The sequence below is a fragment of the Galeopterus variegatus genome, unplaced genomic scaffold (assembly GCF_000696425.1).
Source record: "Galeopterus variegatus unplaced genomic scaffold, G_variegatus-3.0.2 Scaffold757, whole genome shotgun sequence".
NCBI lineage: Eukaryota > Metazoa > Chordata > Mammalia > Dermoptera > Cynocephalidae > Galeopterus > Galeopterus variegatus.
The window spans coordinates 322,601-343,694 of record NW_007726868.1 but is presented as its reverse complement, the minus strand read 5'-3'; the positions used below and the strand labels follow the sequence as shown (position 1 = coordinate 343,694).

At 42.0% G+C, this 21,094-nt stretch overlaps 1 protein-coding gene across 3 annotated transcripts in view; it reads left to right on the top strand.

Moving 5' to 3' along the window:
* The first annotated feature begins 6,311 nt into the window (after positions 1-6,311).
* SCAP (SREBF chaperone) overlaps positions 6,312-21,094 on the top strand; it is a 66,566-nt gene continuing 51,783 nt past the window's right edge. For 2 of the 3 annotated variants that reach the window (XM_008572144.1, XM_008572142.1), the window contains exon 1: positions 6,382-6,479. The gene's annotated coding sequence lies outside the window, so the exon portion shown is untranslated. Of the gene's footprint in view, positions 6,327-6,381; positions 6,480-21,094 lie in introns of those variants that run through there. The other variant, XM_008572143.1, reaches the window with a different exon arrangement.

The window sequence follows — 21,094 nt, the reverse complement described above, 5'->3', positions numbered from 1 at the left end:
GGGAGCGCCGCCGCGCTTCCCAAGCGGCGCACTTATCCAGTGCGCCACCGGGCCGGCCCCTAAAAAAATTTTAAAAATAAATAAATAAAATAAAATAAGGTTGTGATGATGGCTGCACTATACATTTGAAAGTCATTGAAGTATACACTTAGAATGGATGAATTTGGGGCTGGCCCGTGGCTCACTCGGGAGAGTGCGGTGCTGATAACAACACCAAGGCCCTGGGTTCGGATCCCGTATAGGGATGGCCGGTTAGCTCACTGGGTGAGCGTGGTGCTGACAACACCAAGTCAAGGGTTAAGATCCCCTTACCGGTCATCTTTAAAAAAAATAATAATAATAAATAAATAAATAAATAAAATGGATGAATTTTATAGTATTTAAATTACAGGTTGACTATTCCTAATCTAAAATCTGAAATGTTCCAAAATCTGAAACTTTTTGAGCACTGACATGATGCTCAGATTTTTGGATTAGGGATGTGGTGGATGAATTTTATTGTATTTAAATTACAGGTTGACTATTCCTAATCTAAAATCTGAAATGTTCCAAAATCTGAAACTTTTTGAGCACTGACATGATGCTCAGATTTTTGGATTAGGGATGTGGTCAACCATTATATATTATACAAATATTTTAAAATCCAAAAAAATCCAAAATTCAAAACACTTCTGGTCCCAAGCATTTTGGATATGGGATACTCAACCTGCATGCCTATCGAGGTTAGAATCCTGTCACTTACCAGCTGAAGTGTCACACACCACAGCAGCTCTGCTGTAGTAATTAACAGCCCTCAAATCCCAGTGGCTTAAAAAAACAAACATATTCTTTACTCACATTACATGTCTGGAGCCATGGGGTCATTTGCTACAGTTCTGCTCCACATAGTTTCTCATCCCAGGACCCAGGATGAAGGAATAGTCCCAGTGTGGGACTGTGTTCTTCTTTTTTTTTTTTTTTTTTTAAAAAGATGACCGGTAAGGGGATCTTAACCCTTGACTTGGTGTTGTCAGCACCACGCTCACCCAGTGAGCAAACTGGCCATCCCTATATGGGATCCGAACCCGTGGCCTTGGTGTTATCAGCACCGCACTCTCCCGAGTGAGCCACAGACCGGCCCATGTGTTCTTCTGGCTAAGGGAAACAACAAGAAGTTCATCCAAACTCACACTCTATTGGCCAAGGTGAGACACATGGCCAAGGCTGACCATAGAGAGAGGAAGTGCACTCACTGGGGAGGCAGCACAACCCCTTGATAACAGGCAGCGGTGTGTGTGTGTGTGTGTTGTGTGTGTGTGTGTGTTCCACTTACAGGGAAGGGAACAGTGAAATAATCGACTACAGCGATCTTACTCAAGTTATTTAACCTCTCTAGGCCTCAGATACCTCATCTACAAAATGGAAAGATAATAGTGCCTGTTTCATGGGGTTTATTGGGGTTGTCAGAATCAATATGTGATGACATGTAAAGTAGTTCTGGTACATGGTTTAAGTATTAGCCACTGCTGCTGTTCTCATCATCTGGCTGACTTTTAACCCACGAGGACCTAATCAAATAGAATCCTCTTTGTGTTTCCTGCTCTTTGGTTTCCTGCCGTCCAACTCCCTTTCCCTCATAGCACCTGGAAGTCAGTGGCAGAAGTTCGGGTGCTGTGGGATTGGGTGGATCGTTTGATGCTGCCTCTGCAACTTAGCAGCTGTGTGACCTCAGGTAAGTTGTTAAAGCTCTAGATGCTACAGTTTTTATATCCTTATAATGGGGTTTATCTTACCTGCCTCTGAAAGGCATCAAAAGGATTATACAAGATAATATATTGTAAAGCCTGCCTCTGACAAGAGTCCAATAATCAATAATTGGTCATTGTTATGGCTATTATGACCTCTGTCATAACCCTTATATTGCCTGTAAAGTTTCGTTTAAAGGTTCACATTAAGACAGTTAACTTCTTTTTTTTTTTTCCTTTTTGTCTTTTTTCGTGTCCGGCAACGGATCGCAACCCTCAGTGTCGCGCCCGTACCGGACCGGCAACGGGATCGCAACCCTCGGTGCTGCGTCCGCACCTCGCTCAGCCAGTGAGCGGGAACCGGTCTGTATGTGGGATCAGAACCCTCAGCGGGAGCGCCACCGCGCTCCCAAGCGGCGCACTGTAGCAGTGTGCCACCGGGCCGGCCCAAGACAGTTAACTTCTGTTGTGCGGAGAATTAACTTATTGTATGCCTGGTCTCTGACAAATGGTAGGAACATGATAAGTAATAAAGACATTAAATGACTATCAATACAGCTTTGAGATTTTAAATATTTTCTGACAACTGTATCATGGTTACTTGAGTGGCTGCCATTTATTGGAATCTAGGCATTTCACATCCGTTCACACTCCAATTTCTTTCGAAACCACAGAGGTTGGTGTTCTTGGTTACATCCTGGAACTTGACTCCTAACTTGAGGTTCCCTGAGGTTAATTCCCCCAGCCACAGGTGCTGCTTGGGTCAGAACCAGAATTTTAATTCAAGAAGTCTGGCCCTGAAGCAGCCGCTTCCACTTCATCATGTTACCAACTGCTTTCATTAATAATTCATGGTGACCATGGTCCTTAGTGCAAGTGATTACAAGGACAGACCCATGTTTTGTTTTGTTTTGGTGGCTGGCCAGTATGGGGACAGACCTATGTTATTATGAAACACACTTCTCTGTGTTTGTGATGGGCTAAGATAGCTGGGCAGTGGGCTAGAATTTGGAGTCTTAGGTTCCAGACTGAGAACGCCTGATGAGTTCTCAGAGTGACCTTGGACACATCTCCTGCACTTTCTAGTGGAAGGTTTTTCTACATTTGTAAAATAGACTCAGCTTCTGTTTTTGAAGATTGTCCTGAGGATTAATTGAGATCCGGTTGGAAAATGGGCCCCAGGGAAGAAGTTCAAGTACTGGAAGTTATTATTTCTTGATGATTTTCAGGCACCATTTAGTTTTTTTTAATTTTGAGAGTGCAGCCTTATAACACCAAGGTCATGGGTTTGGATCCCCATACCAGCCAGCCACCCCCAAAAAAACAACAAATAAAAATTTGACAATAGCCAAGAGTTGGAACCAGCCCAAATGTCCATCATCGGATGAGTGGATACGGAAAATGTGGTACATCTACACAATGGAATACTACTCAGCTATAAAAACAAATGAAATACTGCCATTTGCAACAACATGGATGGACCTTGAGAAAATTATATTAAGTGAAACGAGTCAGGCACAGAAAGAGAAATACCACATGTTCTCAATTATTGGTGGGAGCTAAGAATTAATAAATTCACACACACACACACACTCACACACACAAAAACGGGGGGTGGGTGGGGGGAAGAAGATATAACAACTAACTTGAAGTTGATACGACAAGCAAACAGAAAGGACATTGTTGGGTGAGAGGGAGGAGGGAGGGAGGTTTTGGTAAGGGGCAATAATAATCAACCACAATGTATATCCACAAAATAAAAAATAAATAAATAAAAATAATAAAAAAAATTTTTTTTTAAATTTGAATTTATCTTTCTCAAGGGCAACAATCTGAAGTAAGGTTGAGCTTTGGCTGGTTGGGGCTAAATGGAGCTGTTCCATCTGAATTACATGTAAAAACTAAAGTCAGGTATCTGCAACTTGCCTAGAAGTGCATCAAAAATAAGATGTCCCTGAACTGGCCATCTACCAAAAGCAAGCAAACAAACAAAAACACAAAAATAAGATGGATTGATCGATGGACTGAGGGCTAGATTTTTTAGGGAGTGTTTTGTGTGTGTGTGTGTGTGTGTTTGGCAGCGCTCTGGTATGAGGATCGGGGATAGATTTTTTAGATAGACGTGAGATACTAAGCAAAACATTAAATTATAGAATCTAGCGTATGTGGCAGTTCACTGTATGGTTCTTTCAACTTTTCTGAATGTTTTCAGAAAATAATAAAATGTTTTCTCAAAATAATAAAATGTTTAGGGCCAGCCCGTGGCTCACTCGGGAGAGTGCGGTGCTGATAACACCAAGGCCCTGGGTTCGGATCCCATATAGGGATGGCCGGTTAGCTCGCTGGGTGAGCGTGGTGCTGACAACACCAAGTCAAGGGTTAGGATCCCCTTACCGGTCATCTTTTAAAAAAAAAAAAAAATAATAATAATAATAAAATGTTTGAGAGAGAAGCCCTAAAATCATGGCCATTTCATTCTACTTTATGGAGGACCTTCTGTAGCAGATTTACCAGGGGCCCACGATCCTCAGCTCCCCCAGAGGCTCCACAGGGCTCTTGGGGGGTCCTTTGTGCAGTGGAGAGTTGTTTGCCATACTGCAAGGTACTGAGGTACAATACTTAGCTAAATGTTTGTCAGTTCTGAAGGCTCTTGTTTTTGCAGGAGAGTGTCCAGAACTTGCTGAGGGCCAGTCCCCTTCAAATGCAGGTTTGATGGAGTGGTTAGGGCGGGAGCGGGTGGTGAGTTACGGGGTGACAGCAGTTCCCAAGACACTCTGGCTAAGTTCCTGCCTTAGAGATTGTTAAAAGACAGGCTCGTGACCCTCTTTGGAGAGACTTTAGTCCAGTGGGCCTAGGGCTCAGGAGGACTCTGATTTAACTTTAAATATTCCCTAGGTGATTATGCTGTGAGGTAAGTTTTGAATCACATTCTTTTTAGGAACGTGACAGTAAACGAAAGGGGTTGGGACATGGTCCTGCAGGGTCATGGTATGTTCAATCAGAGAACTAAAAAAACTGGATAGACTTTAGGAGGAAAGAGGCAGTCGAGAGGGAGGAACGAACTGGTACCAGAAGTGAGACCCTTCATGCCCAAGGTTTCTGAAGGGACAGATGATGGTATTTCTAGGGATCATGGGTGGAGAGAGTGATGTAATGGGGGATAAAGGGTGTAGGTAAAATTCCCCACACTGCACTTACTGTTGTTTCTAATTTTAAAATAACAATAAAATAAAAAGAATTCTTTCTTTATAGAATTAGAATTCCATTTTAAGTCGAAGCCAATCCTGAACATGGCATAATCTTAAAGGTTACTTTGGGCCAAGGCCAATTGTCCCCACTATTGTTTAATTTCACTGGGGTGGGCAGGGAGCGAGGCCCGACTGGTGGCCTTGGAGAGGTAGCCCAGAGTCAGGTGGGAGCTGGGTTTAGGAAGAGGGTATGACTCTTTGAATCGGGCGTAGGAGGGCCGAGGGGGCTGGAGTGGCTAGAAGGACCGCCTCTGGTTTCTGCCTTGCATTGGGACTACATCTGCACTTTCCGCAACCCCAACGTTGGCGCCTTCGAGGGCAGGAACAGGATCTGCTTTATCCATGCAGCCCGGGGTGGGTGCGGGTGAGGTGAATGGCTGAGCATGTCCAAGGCAGCAGCAGGGTGAGGGCCGAGCATGTCCAGGGCAGCAGGTCCTGACACTCGGAGACCCGGGTCCAGCGATGGCATGGGTTGGTGCGTTCAAGGCCCTCCCCCACGCCTCCCTCTCCACCCCCACCCCTCAGCGAGCAGGCCCACGGACAAACGCAATCTGCAGCAGCCCGGGTCGGGCCAGCACTGGACAGCGCAGACGCAGCGTAGACTCCGTGACAACGTTTCAGGAAGTCAAATGAGAATGTGAAATGTGCTCAGCTCAGCAGATGACACAGAGTAAACGCTCAATAAACGTAGCTAGTGCTATTAGAACAAACACCCGTTCCATGTAGAAAACGGCTAAATGCTGATCAGCAAATGGAAAAGACCCGAACACTCATATCCCTCCCACCGAGAGATAACCGCTGACCACACATCAGTATCACCCTAAACCCTTCTTGAATTATTTTTAATAAAAATGAGATCATACTCTACAGCTTGTTTTGAACCTTCTTTAAAGAACATCTTTCAACGTCAGTAAGTAGTCATAAAACTTATCCTTTTAAGTGGCTGTAGGGAAACTTGTCTTTTTTTTTTTTTTTTTTTACTGGCGGCTGGCCGGGACGGGGATCCGAACTCTTGACCTCGGTGCTATGGGAAACTCGTTTTACGGATATATTTTATCAGTCCAACAGCATTTGCAGTGTATCTCGGCTGCTTCTAATATCTTGCTATTATAAAACAGGGAACATGAACATCTTGTGCATGTTCTTGATGACTCTCCGGAACGTGCTGTCGACAGCTTTGGAGCGGTCCTACTGGCCCTATCCCAGGGCCCCTCCGTGCGGCCCTTCGTACTTCCCCCGGGATTGTGCAGCGGGCGTCCGCCAGGGGGCGAGCGGGAGGCGCGAGCTGGGCTCGACTACGCATGCGCACGCCTCTGGGCGCACGTGCGGAGTATGGCCGGGCGGGAGGGGAAAGGTAGGAGGTGAGAGGTGAAGGGGCGGGGAGCTGCGCGGGGACCGGCGGCTGGGAAGGAGAGAGGGCCGGCGCCACGCACCGGACCGCGGGCCGGGAGCGCGCACGCTGCTCTCCTTCTCCGTCCCCGCAGCCCGGGAGCTGCCACCGCTACAGGTACCGCCGTGCGCGTACCCACGGCTCCTGCTCGCGGGCCCCGGCTCGGGCCTCCAGCCGCGCGGACCCGGCAGTTCCGGGATGGGGACTGCCTGGGCCAGGGGCGAGCGGGCGTGGGCGCTGTCCAGCAGCCGTGCGGGCCGGCCCGGGAGACCACAGCCCGGCAAGGGGACCGGGCCCGCAACCCCACCCCATTACTCGGGCACTGATGACCGCCGCCAGGAGAGGGGGCCGCGCCTATGCGTCCCCCGGCGCAGTCGCCCCGGGAAGCTGTCGACTCTAGAACCTGCTTTGGGGCTGTCCTGGTTTTCCAGAGTCCGGGGGAGAGCATGCTGTCCACTCCTGCCTCTGTTGAGAGATCTGACTGAGCGGCAACACGTAGCTAGCTGCTTTGGGGGTTTTGTGTGGTATCTAGTTTTCTGTATTGCTTAAACCGAAACTTTGCACTAACGTTACCTCTGATTACTTGTAGGTGGGTTTCTTTAGTAAATAACTTAGTATTATTAAGATTGTAATTTCATGGTAGCGTTAGTTGCAGGGAGTCTTGAATCCAGACTGTTTGAGTCGCAGGAAGTTGTACAGGTGGAAATGCTGAAGTGAGTCCTTTTAGGGCTCTGGCAGGAGTCTCCCCTACTTCGGGTCACTTCCAGCCGCAGCTTCTATCGTGACAATCAGAGCTGGGTGATTAAAGTCTTTCTGGGATTGTGTAATAATTCTTGTGAAGCGGACATAGAAGAGGTTTCTTTAATGATGTTAGTTGTGTGTGTGTGTGTTTGTGTTTCTTTTATTCGACCAAACGTTTTGTGGAGTTCAGAGTTCAGTTATGAAGTATCTTTATCGGTGTGCTGCCATCTCAGGGTATTCTGCTAAAGGTTGAAGCTGTTATTAGGGAGTCAGGGTCAAGGGGGTCTAGTTAGTGCTATATGAATTTTGGGTGTTCCTTCGTTATGCCTAATTGAAGACCTGTATCTTTTTAAATGTATGTTAATACAGTTTAGATATTAGGTGTTTTACATATTTGCAGCATTCCCTCTGGGCACACGATATAAAAAACACAATATATATATAAGTGAATTATATCTCCATGTTCATTCTTTTTGTCACAAGTTGAAATGGAGAGAATTAGTCTTCCTTTATTATGAAATAATCTGGTGTTTGAATGCTCTCTCTCTGTTTTTTTTTATTTTTTATTTTTTTGCTTTGTGGCAAAAACAGCACCCCTCTCCAGAGGTCTCCATCTACTTTATAATAACCACTCGTTTATGACTTGCCCACTCCCCCCCCAACTAGATTAGTTTACTGCTGTGAGGTAGGTAAAAAGTTTATGCCTAGTTTATATCAGAAAATGGAGGCATAAGGGCCGTCCTGTGGCTCACTTGGGAGAATGTGGTGCTAATAACACTAAGGCCATGGGTTCGGATTCCTATATACGGATGGCCGGTTAGCTCACTTGGGAGAGTGTGGTGCTGACAACACCCAGTCAAGAGTTAGGATCCCCTTACTGGTCATCTTTAAAAAAAAAAAAAGAAAGAAAGAAAATAGAGTCATAAAGATTGTGATTGCCTGAGGTCACATAATAAGCAAGTAAACTGTCTAGTTAAGAAAGGAACCTTGCCTGTGGGCTTCAGTGTACATGTATTTATTAGCATTTGCCAGTAGACCTCAGGGATGCATACTCTGTCAGTATCTAGCCATACACATGAATGTGTCCCAGGGACCCTGGAATGACATTTAGGTTCATGTGCTGTTTGCTTACTCTTACGTTTAATTTGATTTAATTTGGCTAAAGAAACAAGGTCCCTGTGACTTTTGCCACATAAGTAATAATTCTGGGTAATATGAGGAGTCTGAAAAAAATTCTTGGAAAGATTTGTATTACCTTTTAATTCTGTTTTTCCATGAACTTTTTGAAGCACCTTTGTATTTATTGAGCAATTGTGCTGTCTAGGTGCTGTGCTAGGTGCTGTTATGTTAGCTTATCTCATTTAATCCTCATAATAACCAGATGAGATGACATTGTTATCATTCCCTTTACAGTTCTAGAGAAATTATCTGACTGGCCCTGGGTCATCTAGAGAGTTAGAGGCAGAGCCTGTGTGCAAACCTAGGTTTTTCTGCCAACAGAGTCCATGATTTTATGTTGTTTGTGTTCCTGCTGGCTTCCTAATCTTCTCTGTTGCTCAATGGCAGGTGAGAGGTAGTGGAAGAAGGTGTTATGGGTGGAGGGAGGAAGCCAGTGTTGCAGACTTGAGTCAGAAATGGTGGAACTCAGTAAGGTGGAGAGAAGCAGTTTGGATGCTGCATTTGACAGCTTCTGCTTGAGTGGGCGGGGGCACTGCCTGAGAATGCTTGCAGGGTTCCTGGGTCGTATGTAAGCTTTGCAGTAGAATTCAAAGAGGGTGTGTGTGCAAGCATCAGGGGTGCATGTGGGTCTCAAGAAAAACATATTAAAACCAGTCTTCATGTTTATTTCTGCCTTATTTCATTTTTATTATTTATTTATTTAGTTTTAGAAAGATGACCAGTAAGGGAATCTCAACCCTTGGCTTGGTGTTGTCAGCACCACGCTCAGCCAGTGAGCCAGCCGGCCATCCCTACATAGGATCCGAACTGGTGGCCTTGGTGTTGTTAGCACCGCACTCTCCTGAGTGAACCACGGGCCGGCTCTTTATTTAATTTTTATTGTGGGGTTTTGTTGTTTGGGTTTTTTTGGCAGCAGGCGGGTATGGGGATCCAAACCCATGACCTTGGTGTTGTAAGGCTGTGTTCTGACCACCTGAGCTAACCAGCCACTCTTATTATGTATTTCATAATGTACACTGTATTATCACAGTAGTGCATGCATATAATTTATATTAAGTATACATATATTGGAGCCGTGTGCTCAGATTTTTGTTGTTGGGGCTTTATGATCAAAACAATTGGAAGGGCCGGCCCGGTGGCGCACTGGATAGTGCGCTGCTTGGGAGGCACGGCGGCGCTCCCGCCCGAGGGTTCGGATCCCACATACGGACCGGTTCCCGCTCACTGGCTGAGCGAGGCGCGGGAGCAATGCCGAGGGTTGCAGTCCCGTTGCCGGTCCCCGGTCCGGTGCGGGGGCGACACTGAGGGTTGCGATCCATTGCCGGACATGGAAAAAGTCAAAAAGACAAAAAAAAAAAAAAAAACAATTGGAAAACACTGGTTTGATATTTATCTTTTTCTGAAAGTATAAAATGTGGTGTGCTAACCATTTGTTTCTGAGTTGGAAGTCTAGTGAAGTTCAGTGTAATTCTACATAATCAGAGAGATGATATTTTATGTTAATAACCAATTACAGGGCCGAGCCCATGGCGGACTCTGGAGAGTGCAGCGCTGGGAGCGCAGAGGCGCTCCCGTGTGTGAAATGATAAGCTGGAAGATGATAAATATATTTTTAAAATTAAGAAGAATTCTGGAACTGTTCATTTGAGATAATGTATCAACCACTGCAGTGGAATGACTTGAAGAAAATCAAATAAGTTTGCAGAAATGATAAAGGAATCAACGTACTCGGAATTTCAATATTTAGACAATTTGAAAATACTCTAAAGTTGGGGAATGGCACAAATACAACTATTAAACTGCTATCTTTGTGTGAACTGCTTATTTTAGACCCTATGGCCTCTGACTAAAATTAACATGTTTAAAATAGAAGAGGTTTAACAAAATTCTAACTTCTAGTACTCCATATCAGTCACCATAGCTTCAAATTTAAGATTGGTTGCTATATTTGAGACAAAAAGACAGTTGAAATACCAGATCCTCGGCCGGCCCAGTGGCTCACTCGGGAGAGTGTGGTGCTGATAGCACCAAGGCCCCGGGTTTGGATCCCATATAGGGATGGCCGGTTTGCTCACTGGCTGAGCGTGGTGCTGACAACACCAAGCCAAGGGTTGAGATCCCCTTACCGGTCATCTTTTTTAAAAAAAAAATAAAAAAATAAAAAAATAAAAGATGACCGGTAAGGGGATCTTAACCCTTGACTTGGTGTTGTCAGCACCACGCTCAGCCAGTGAGCAAACCGGCCATCCCTATATGGGATCCAAACCCGGGGCCTTGGTGCTATCAGCACCACACTCTCCCGAGTGAGCCACTGGGCCGGCCGAGGATCTGGTATTTCAACTGTCTTTTTGTCTCAAATATAGCAACCAATCTTAAATTTGAAGCTATGGTGACTGATATGGAGTACTAGAAGTTAGAATTTTGTTAAACCTCTTCTATTTTAAACATGTTAATTTTAGTCAGAGGCCATAGGGTCTAAAATAAGCAGTTCACACAAAGATAGCAGTTTAATAGTTGTATTTGTGCCATTCCCCAACTTTAGAGTATTTTCAAATTGTCTAAATATTGAAATTCCGAGTACGTTGATTCCTTTATCATTTCTGCAAACTTATTTGATTTTCTTCAAGTCATTCCACTGCAGTGGTTGATACATTATCTCAAATGAACAGTTCCAGAATTCTTCTTAATTTTAAAAATATATTTATCATCTTCCAGCTTATCATTTCACAGTCGAATAGATTAATTTTTATTCAGGAGATTGAATTAACAGAGGGTTTTGAGAATTTTATATATGTGTGTGTGTAATATATATTTATATATAATTTTATATATGTGTGTGTGTATATGTATGTATACAGTTGTCCATCCTGCAGTATTCGTTGGGGATTGGTTCCAGGACCTCCCTCGAATACCAAAATTTGCAGATGCTCAAGTCTTTTATTTAAAATGGAGTAGGGTTTGCATATAACCTACGCACATCCTCTCATATTCTTTAAATCAGCTGTAGATGACTTATAACACCTAATACAATGCCTATATATCACATCATTTGTGTGGATTCAATGTAGTACTTAGTGCACAGCAAATTCAAGTTTTGCTTGTTGGAACTTAGTGGAATTTTTTTTGCCCCAATATTTTCAGTCTTTGGTTGGTTGAATCTATGGGTGCAGAACTCAACAGTATTTTCCTAACTAGACAAGCTATTTTTACCTAGAGGAGATATCATTATTCCATCCCAATAGTTCTCAAACTTTAGCATGAATCAAAATCAACTGGTTGGCTTGTTTTAACTGCACTCTGAGATTCACTGATTCTGTAGGTCAGAAGTACATTTGGGAATTTAAATTTCAAACAAATTCACAAGAGATGCTGCCACTGCCACCACTGTCCTTGGGGATCACACTTTGAGAGCTCCATACAAATGCACCTAAACCAGAGCACAGTGCCAGTGCTTACAATGTGTTTCCTGCTGAATCCCATCAGTATCGGTTTTATAGTACAGTTTTTTGAAATTTTTTGGCAGCTGGCCAGTACAGGGATTGAGCCCTGGACCTTGAGTTTTATAGTATAGTTTTGCCCAGTACATAATTGGCTCTTGTTTTTAGCCAATTTTCTTCTTTTAGATGATGTCATAATTAAGATCACATTTTCAATTATTGTGCTATTTCCATTTTTTCCTGCAATTCCATATTTCTAAGTTTCTTGAAAGATTAGAGTTTGGTTTTTAATACAAATCATCCATGTTGGAAAAAAATTAATAGGCAAGCACAAAAAACCTGAAGCTTAAGTAGTATGTAACCCCATTGGTAACCACTCGCAAGCTTCTTAGGCTTCTCAGGCTTCTTTCTTGCTCATTCTCTGTATAATGAGATCATACTTTCTGTTTGGTTTTGGTGGCTGGCTTCTCTTGACCTTGGTGTTATCAGCACTGAGCTATATCCAACTGAGCTAACTGGCCAGCCCTTTTTTGATGTTTTCATTAGCGATTATACTGTTTTGTATTTGTTTTCCACATTATATTGTGAACGTCTTTTTATGTGAAAAACTATTTGACAATATTTTTTTTAAACATAAAATCTCATATTTATGTTTTCCAGTAATTTTCTCCTTTGAGCAGCCTTGTGCAATCCAATTTGCTGCATTTGGCTGTGGGCTGGGTTGTACATTTCAGAAGACTGAACTATCACTAAGAAGGTCTCCAGTCACTGTCAATAGCAACCTACTCTCATGATCTGTCCCAAGGTGGCCTACCCAACCCTTCCTCCCTCTAACAGGTTATGTTCCTGCTGCCTCATGTCCATTTTGTAATTAGGTCCTTTCTTTCAGGACTGAGCCCTGGTTGGGTTTGAAAATGATTTGCATTTGTCACCCCCAGCTACAGTGACTGTTAGAAACATTAAGACCCTCCGTTAGCAGACATCAGAGAATGTTGCATCCCATATTCTTGTCATGGAGGATAATCTTGAATTCTTCACCTCCTGAAAGCTATCCCAAGCTCAACTGTGAGAAAGAACATCCATGGCACTGTGCTTGAAGGTGGTTCAATGCACCTATTTCATATCTGCAATGTTTGTCTTTGGATGAGGCTAGATCATGAGGAAGCAGTGTAATTCTGGCCCCTCTTCCAGTGTTTTGTGTTTGGTTTTTTTGTTTGTTTGTTTGGCACCTGTCAGGTACAGTGATCCAAACCCTTGACCTTGGTGTTATCAGCCCAAGTGAGCTAAACATTAAGCCCTCTTTTAGTTGTTTTTACTTAACTCACTTTGTATGGCCCCGTTAGCTTGTATTGTGGTCTTTATGAGAAGTTCCCAAGGAAACCTCTGAGGCCAGTGAGAAATGTCCTTCAGGTTGAGTGTCTCTTCTGAGTCACTGGTTTGATTTTGTCTAAAGAATTGTGAACTGTGTCCATGATGTTTCTCTCTCTGTCTTGGCCACTAGGGAGCTCAGAATTGGGTTTGTATCCAGAGTCCTCTGGCTTACACTTTCTGTATTAACCTTACTTCTGGGTTATAACATTGTTTTTAATGGCCAGGTATTTTGCTCTTTGTCTCAGATTTTACTATAAAATATACAGCACATTTCTCCCTATTCTAAACATTACTGTGATTATAGTCTTGTAGCCAAATCTTTGTTCCTATCCTTAGTTACTTTTGTTTTTTATACTGTTGAATCCCTTTGAGTCCAGCCTTTCCCTGCCCCTGTCTGTGTATTCATTCTTACTAAATTTCTTAAGGGGATAAATTCTTTAAAAGCTTGGCACATTTCAAAGGACTTCTCTGTTTATTAATATTTAGTGTAGTAAAGTTCAAATATACACAAAAGTAGAGCACAATAATTCTTTGTGTACCTAACATCCAGTCATATCTGTCACTTACTCATTAACTCAGGGACACTCTTGTTTCACCAAGATCCTTCATTCCTCTCCTCATTATTATAATTTTCTTTTTAAATTATTTAGTGATATTTTTTAAATTGTGGAAAATATACGCAACATAAAATTTACCATTTTAACCTTTTTTAATTGTACTATTCAGTGGCATTAAATATATTCACAATATTGTGTAATCATTATCACTGTCCATTTCCAGAACTTTTTTGTCATTCCAAACAGAAACCCATTAAATAATTCCTCACATTTCCCCCTTACCCCAGCCCCTGGCAACCTTTGTTCTACTTTCTGTCTCAATGAATTTGCCTATACTAAGTACCTCATGTAAGTGGAATCATACTATATTTGTCCTTTTGTGTCTGGCTTTTTTCACTTACCATAATGTTTTCAAAGTTCATGTTGCAGCATGTATCAGAATTACATTGCTTTTTCAGGCTGAATTATATTTTATTGTATGTATATCCACGTTTTGTTTATCTTTTCATCTGTTGGTGAGCATTAGGTTGTTTCCACCTTTACGCCATTGTGAATAATGCTGTTATGAACATGAGTGTACAGATATCTGTTTGAATCCCTGTTTTCAATTCTTTGGATATATACCTAGAAAAGGAATTGCTGGGACATGTGGGTAATTCTATGTTTAACTTTTTGAGAAATCACAAAACTGTTTTCCTCAGTGGCTGCACCATTTTACATTCTCATCAGTAGTGCATGAGAATACAAATTTCTCCAGGTTCTCCCCAACACTTGTTCTTGCCAACATTTATTTTCTGTTTTTTTTTGTTTTTTTTTTTAGTTTAGTTTTGTTTTGTTTTTTAATACAAGCCATTCTAGTGGGTGCGAAGTGGTATGTCATTGTGGTTTTGATTTCCATTTTCACAATGATTAGTGATGTTGAGCATCTTTTCATGTGCTTTTTGGCCATTCATATATCTTCTTTAGAGAAATGTCTATTCATGTCCTTTGCCCATTTTTGAATCGGGTTGTTTGCTATTGTTGAGTTGTAGGAGTTCTTTATATATTCTCAATATTAATCTCTTATTAGATATATGATTGGCAAATACATTCTCCCATTTTGTTGGTCATCTTTTCACTGTCTTGATAGTGTCCTTTGTATAATTTACCTATTTTTTTCTTTTGTTGCCTATGCTTTTGGTGTCATATCCAAGAAAATCTTGCCAAATCCAGTGTAATGAAGATTTTCTCTTATATTTTCTTCTAAAGGCTTTACAGTTTTAGCTCTGCTTTGTTCATTTCTTCGATCTATTCTGGGTTAATTTTTGTATACGATATAAGGTAAGAGTTCAACTTCACTTTTTTGCATGTGACTATTCAGTTTTCCCAGGACTATTTGTTGAAGACACTGTCTTTTCCCCATTGAATGGTCTTGGCATCCTTGTCAAAAATTTATTGATCATATTTGTGAGAGTTTATTTCTGGATTGATTCTCTATTCTATTCTGTTGGCCTATATATATGTCCTTATGCCAGTACCACACTATTTTGATTACTGTAACTTTGTAGTAAGTTTTGAAATCAGGAAATGTTTGTCCCCCAACTTAGTTCTTCTTTTTCAAAATTGTTTTGGCTATTCCATATGAATTTTAGGGCTGTTCCATATGAATTTATGAGATTTCATATGAATTTTAAGATGGGCTTTTCTATTTTTGCAAAAAATACTGTTGGGATTTTGATAGGGATTGTATTAAACCTGTAGATTGCTTTGGATAGTGTTATAATCTCACTTGATAATGTATAGAAATGCAACCAATTTTTGCATGTTTTTTCTTTTCTTTTATATATATATATTTTTCTGTTTTGTTGTTGTTTGTTTTGTTTTTGGCAGCTGGCTGGTACAGGGATCTAAACCCTTGCCCTTGGTGTTTGTTATTTATTTATTATCATCATCATCATCATCATTATTATTATTTGCTGAATTCATTTATTAGGCTTAACTGTTTGTGTGTGTGTGCATGTGTAATCTTTAGGGTTTTCTACATAGAAAACCATGTCATCTGGGAACAGAGATAATTTTACTTCTTCCTTTCCAATTTGGATGCCTGAGGGGATGAGGAAGGAGAGAAGATACTTCCCTAATTGCTCTGGCTAGAACTTCTTTTTTTTTTCCTTTTTGTCTTTTTTCGTGACCAGTAACAGGATCGCAACTCTCAGTGTCGCGCCCGTACTGCAACCAGCAACGGGATCGCAACCCTCGGTGTCGCGCCCACACCGCGCTCAACCAGTGAGCGGACCGGTCTCTATATGGGATCCGAACCCTCGGCGGGAGCGCCGCCGCAGTCCCAAGCGCCGCACTCTACCGAGTGCGCCACCGGGCCGGCCCCTGGCTAGAACTTCTAATACTGTGTTAAATAAAAGTGGCAAAAATGGGCATCCTTGTCTTTTTTCTGATCTTAGGGTAAAAGTTTCAGTTTTTTACCATTGAGTGTGATGTTAGCTGTGAGTTTTTCATATATAGCCTTTATTATGTTGAGGAAGTTTCTGTCTATTCCTAGTTTATTGAGTGTGTTAATCAAAAAGAGTGTTGAATTTTGTCAAATGCTTTTTATGCATCAATTAAGGTGATCATTGTAGGGGTTTTTTTCCCCATTCTATTAATGTGGTATATTACATTAATTGATTTTTGTTTGTTGAACCATCCTTGCATTCCAGGAATAAATCCCACTTGGTCATCTGAGATGCATTTTAAAAATATCTACTTGTGGGCCGGCCCGGTGGCGCACTGGATAGTGCACCGCTTGGGAGCGCGGCAGTGCTCCAGCCGAGGGTTCAGATCCCATGTGGAGACCGGTTCCCACTCACTGGCTGAGCGTGGTGCGGGCGCAACACCGAGGGTTGTGATCCCGTTGCCGGTCCCCAGTACGGGCGCGACACCAAGGGTTGCGATCCCGTTACCGGTTAGTAAAAAAGACAAAAAGGAAAAAAAAAAATCTACTTGTTTTTAAGTGCACAGTCAGTCAACAAGTTATTTATTGAGATCTTCTTATGTGCCAGACACTGTTCAAAGTGCTGTGGATTTAGCCATGAATAAGCTTATGTCCCCAGGGAGTGGACTGACACAGAAAAAATAAAGAAAATTTCAGTGAAAAGTCCTATGGAAAACATAAAGTTGCTTAAAACACTTAGGACAGGGCTCAGTACACCATAAGCCCTGCTTAAGTGTTTGCTATTATTATAATTGTAGTAGAGATGAACTGGATAGTGGTGGAGGGGACGGCTTTCGCTTGGGTTGGGACAGGTCTTTCTGAGACCTGAGAGGTGAGATGGCGGCAGTCCTATAAAGATGTGGGGGAAAGCTTTCTCACGGGTCCACAGTGGTTGGAAGGTTTACGAGCCCTGTGCACCACCCTTTGCCTTCAAGAGTGTGGAAGGAGCCTTGGGACCTGGTACGGGCCCAGCAGTGAGCAGGATGGAAGTCATGGGGACAAGAGGCCCTTGGTGGTAGGTGGGCATGAAGGGGCTGCAGGGTTGGAAGGCCTCTTGGGAGAGTTGTTGGAAGGAGCCAGTGAAGTCTGCAGCTGGTGTGCTGGGGAGAGCTCTGTGAGCTCCCGGACCCTGTCCCCAAGGAAAAGGGCCCCAGGTGAGCCTCATCTCTTGGCTCTCTTCTATGCCACTCTTCCTCTTACAAACAGCTCTTTGCTCTCTTTTTGTTTGGAATGAAACCATCTTCCATGTGACGTATACATTAAGAGCTCCTGAAGTAGTAAAAAAAAAAAAAAAGACTTGTCATACCTTCCATTTTGGGGATTAGATTATATAAACTATGAAGAGCATTGGTGCCCTCTGGCAGAGTACACTTTTGGCAGGAAATGAGGCAAGGGGCTTCTAACCTGTGTGGCCTGCTGTGTTCATGAGTGGCTGGTAGCAAGAGGCTGGTTCTGGCCATGCTCCTGCCAGCACCTGCTGGGGCCGAGGCTGAGGGCACCCTCTTCCTGGGCCAAGGCTCTTATCCTGTGAAATGACAGGGCTGCCCCCATGGGTTCCTGGGTTGTTGCTAGTTTTAAAACTGATTCTTTGCCCACGTTCTTAGCAATGTTCAATCCCTTTGTTCATCATTCCTGACCAAGTCAGGAGGGTTAAGAATATAGGTAACTGGTATTGTGGAAAAAAACCTTTAATGTATTTGTTGATGTTTGATTATGAAGAGGGTTGGCATTATGTATGTGGTTATTTGTGACGATCATCACAACCGGTTAATGTAATTTGGGCTTCCTTCAATTTCAATGTTGCTGTGCCATCCAAACTATTATTCTAAAATGTGGCAATAATCACCCTATTGATTATGTGTGGTTTGAGGCTTCAAATTCTCTGTCATTAACTGAAATTCCTTTCTTTTTTCAGTACTGTTAACTTGGTCTGCTAAAAATTCTTCCAGCTTACTTGGCTTATTTTTATGCTTAGAGGAGCAGAATTTCCTGCCCTGAGCATTGGTCCACTTTGCAAAACAACTTTCAGAAAAACTCTTTTTCTCCTGAAGAGATGAATTGTTTGCACCACTGGATTAGTTTAGCACAGTTAACAGACTTGCAGTGACTTTCTGCTCAGCACCAAATGAAGTGCTGGGTGTTCCAGGGAACACACAGTGATTCAGCTATGACCTCCCAAGAGGGACAGCAGTTAATCAGGGAAGGTGGAGAGAGTCAGAATGAATACAGAGCAGAGTGGAATACACAGTTACAAAAGCTTGGAGAAGAGGGCTGCTGCTTCCACAGGAAAGCTTCATTCATTATTTTTTAATTTTAACTTTTCAGTGCAGGAATACATTTGCATGACACAAATTTAAAAGGTGCAACAGAGTATACATGGGAAACTTTGCTTTGCACCCTGCCCCTGGCTACCAGATCCTATCCCCTGAGGCAGCCAGTGTTACCAGTTCTCATATGTCTGTTCAGGGATGTTTTGTGCATATAAAGCCAAATGCACAGAAAGCTCTTTTCTTTTACATGAAAGTAACACACTATATTCCCTTGCTTTTTTTTTTTCTCCATTGCCAGGATGTACTTTTATTTATTTGGCCAGAGCTCTACTGATCGAATTGTAGGGAGTTTTAGATTTTGCTAGTGCAGACAATGCTGGCATGAGTAACCTTCAGTATGCATCAGTTCTTGCATGACTAAGTGCATCTATCTAGTCACTTACCAGAGGCAGGAGTGCTGGGCTGGTGAATATGTGCTTTTGTAATTTTGATATTGCCAGATAAATGTCCATAGCACTTTTATCCTCCTAAGCAGTGTGTGCCATTGCCTCTTTATCCACACCCTGGTATCACACTGTTTGATCTGTGCCAATCTGACAGGTGAAAAAAATAGTTTCTTTGTAGATTTCATATAATCCCTCATCCCCAACTTTTTAGTTCAACCCATGGAAAAGTTGAAAGAGTAGAAGAATGAAGACTCATTATGTCAGAGGTAGTTTTAATTTATATCTCTTTAGTTGTAATAAGGTCGAAGGACCATTTACGTTTTCTTTTCTGTGAAAAAGTTGTTCTTATCCTTTGCTCATTTTTCTATTGGGCTTCCATATTTTTTTAATGATTTTGTAAAAATTGTTTATATATGAGTGAACTTAGTGCCTTGTCAGTGATATGAATTGCAGTTATGTTTTTCCAACTTGTTATTTATTACTTTGCTTAGGATGGTTTTGTCATGAAAAAGTTTTGGTTTATAGTTTGTTATATTTATTGGCTTTTACTTTTAAGGCTTCTGGGTTCTGTCTTTCCCAGGAGAAGATTGTAAAAAATTATCCTGTGATTTTTCTTAAAGTACTTTTTTTTTTCCCTTTTTGTCTTTTTTCGTGTCTGGCAACGGACCGCAACCCTCAGTGTCGCGCCCGTACCGTACCGGGACCGGCAACGGGATCGCAACCCTCGGTGCTGTGCCCGCCCCTCGCTCAGCCAGTGAGTGGGAACCGGTCTGTATGTGGGATCCGAACCCTCGGCGGGAGCGCCACCGCGCTCCCAAGCGGCACACTGTAGCAGTGCGCCACTGGGCCGGCCCTTAAAGTACTTTTAATATTTCATTTTTTACCTTTAAATTTTTTATCCATTTGGAATTTATTTTGGTGTGAAGTGTGGATACAACTTAATTTTTTTCCAGATGACCACCATTTGTTACAACACCTTTTACTGAACAATTCACCCCACTTGTTTAAATATCCCCTTTATAATTTACTATATTATATACTTTGCCACATATCATGTACATTTGGTTCTATTTTTGGACTTTCTATTCTGTTACATTAATCTTTGTATTTATATGTTAATACCACACCATTTTAATTACTAGCTTTATAACATGTTTTGACATTTGATAAAATTAGTTCCCATTCATTATATTTATTTTTCAGTCAGAACTTTCCTGATTTGGGTTTTTTTTGTTTTGTTTTGTTTTGTTTTTGTTTTTTTACAGCTGGCTGATATGGGGATCCGAACCCTTGACCTTGGTGTTATAACACTGTGCTGTAACAGATATTTTTGTTTTTCTATATGACCTTTAAAATGAATTGGTCAGTATATTTGGTTTGCTTTTGGCAGCTGGCCAATAAGGGGATCCTTGACTCTGGTGTTACAACACCAAGCTCTCACCAATTGAGTTAACCAGCCAGCCCTAAGTTTGTCTATTTTTTTTTTACGTCTTTTATTTTATTGGAACTGTTACATTTTTTTCTTTTTTTGTAAAAGTAGTATTCATATTGATCTTTTTTTTTTAATTCCTAATTTTATTTTGTCAATATACAATGAGGTTGATTATTATGGCCCATTACCGAAACCCCCCTCCCTCCTCCCTCTCCCCCCACCCACCCAACAATGTCCTTTCTGTTTGCTTGTCATATCAACTTTTAGGAGTTGTAGTTGTTAAGTCTCCCCCCCCTGCTTTTTTTGTGTGTGCGTGTGAATTTATTTATTTATTTTTAGCTCCCACCAATAAGTGAGAACATATGGTATTTCTCTTTCTATGCCTCACTTGTTTCACTTAATATGATTCTCTCAAGGTCCATCCATGTTGTTGCAAATGGCAGTATTTCATTCGTTTTTATAGCTGAGTAGTATTCCACTGTGTAGATATACCACAATTTCCGTATCCACTCATCCGATGATGGACATTTGGGCTGGTTCCAACTCTTAGCTATTGTAAAGAATGCTGCAATGAACATTGGGGAACAGGTATACCTTCGACTTGATGCTTTCCATCGCTCTGGGTATATTCCCAGCAGTGGGATAGCTAGGTCATATGGCAGATCTATCTGCAATTGTTTGAGGAACTTCCATACCATTTTTCATAGAGGCTGCACCATTTTGCAGTCCCACCAACAATGTATGAGAGCTCCTTTTTCTCCGCAACCTCGCCAGCATTTATCGTTCAGAGTCTTTTGGATTTTAGCCATCCTAACTGGGGTGAGATGGTATC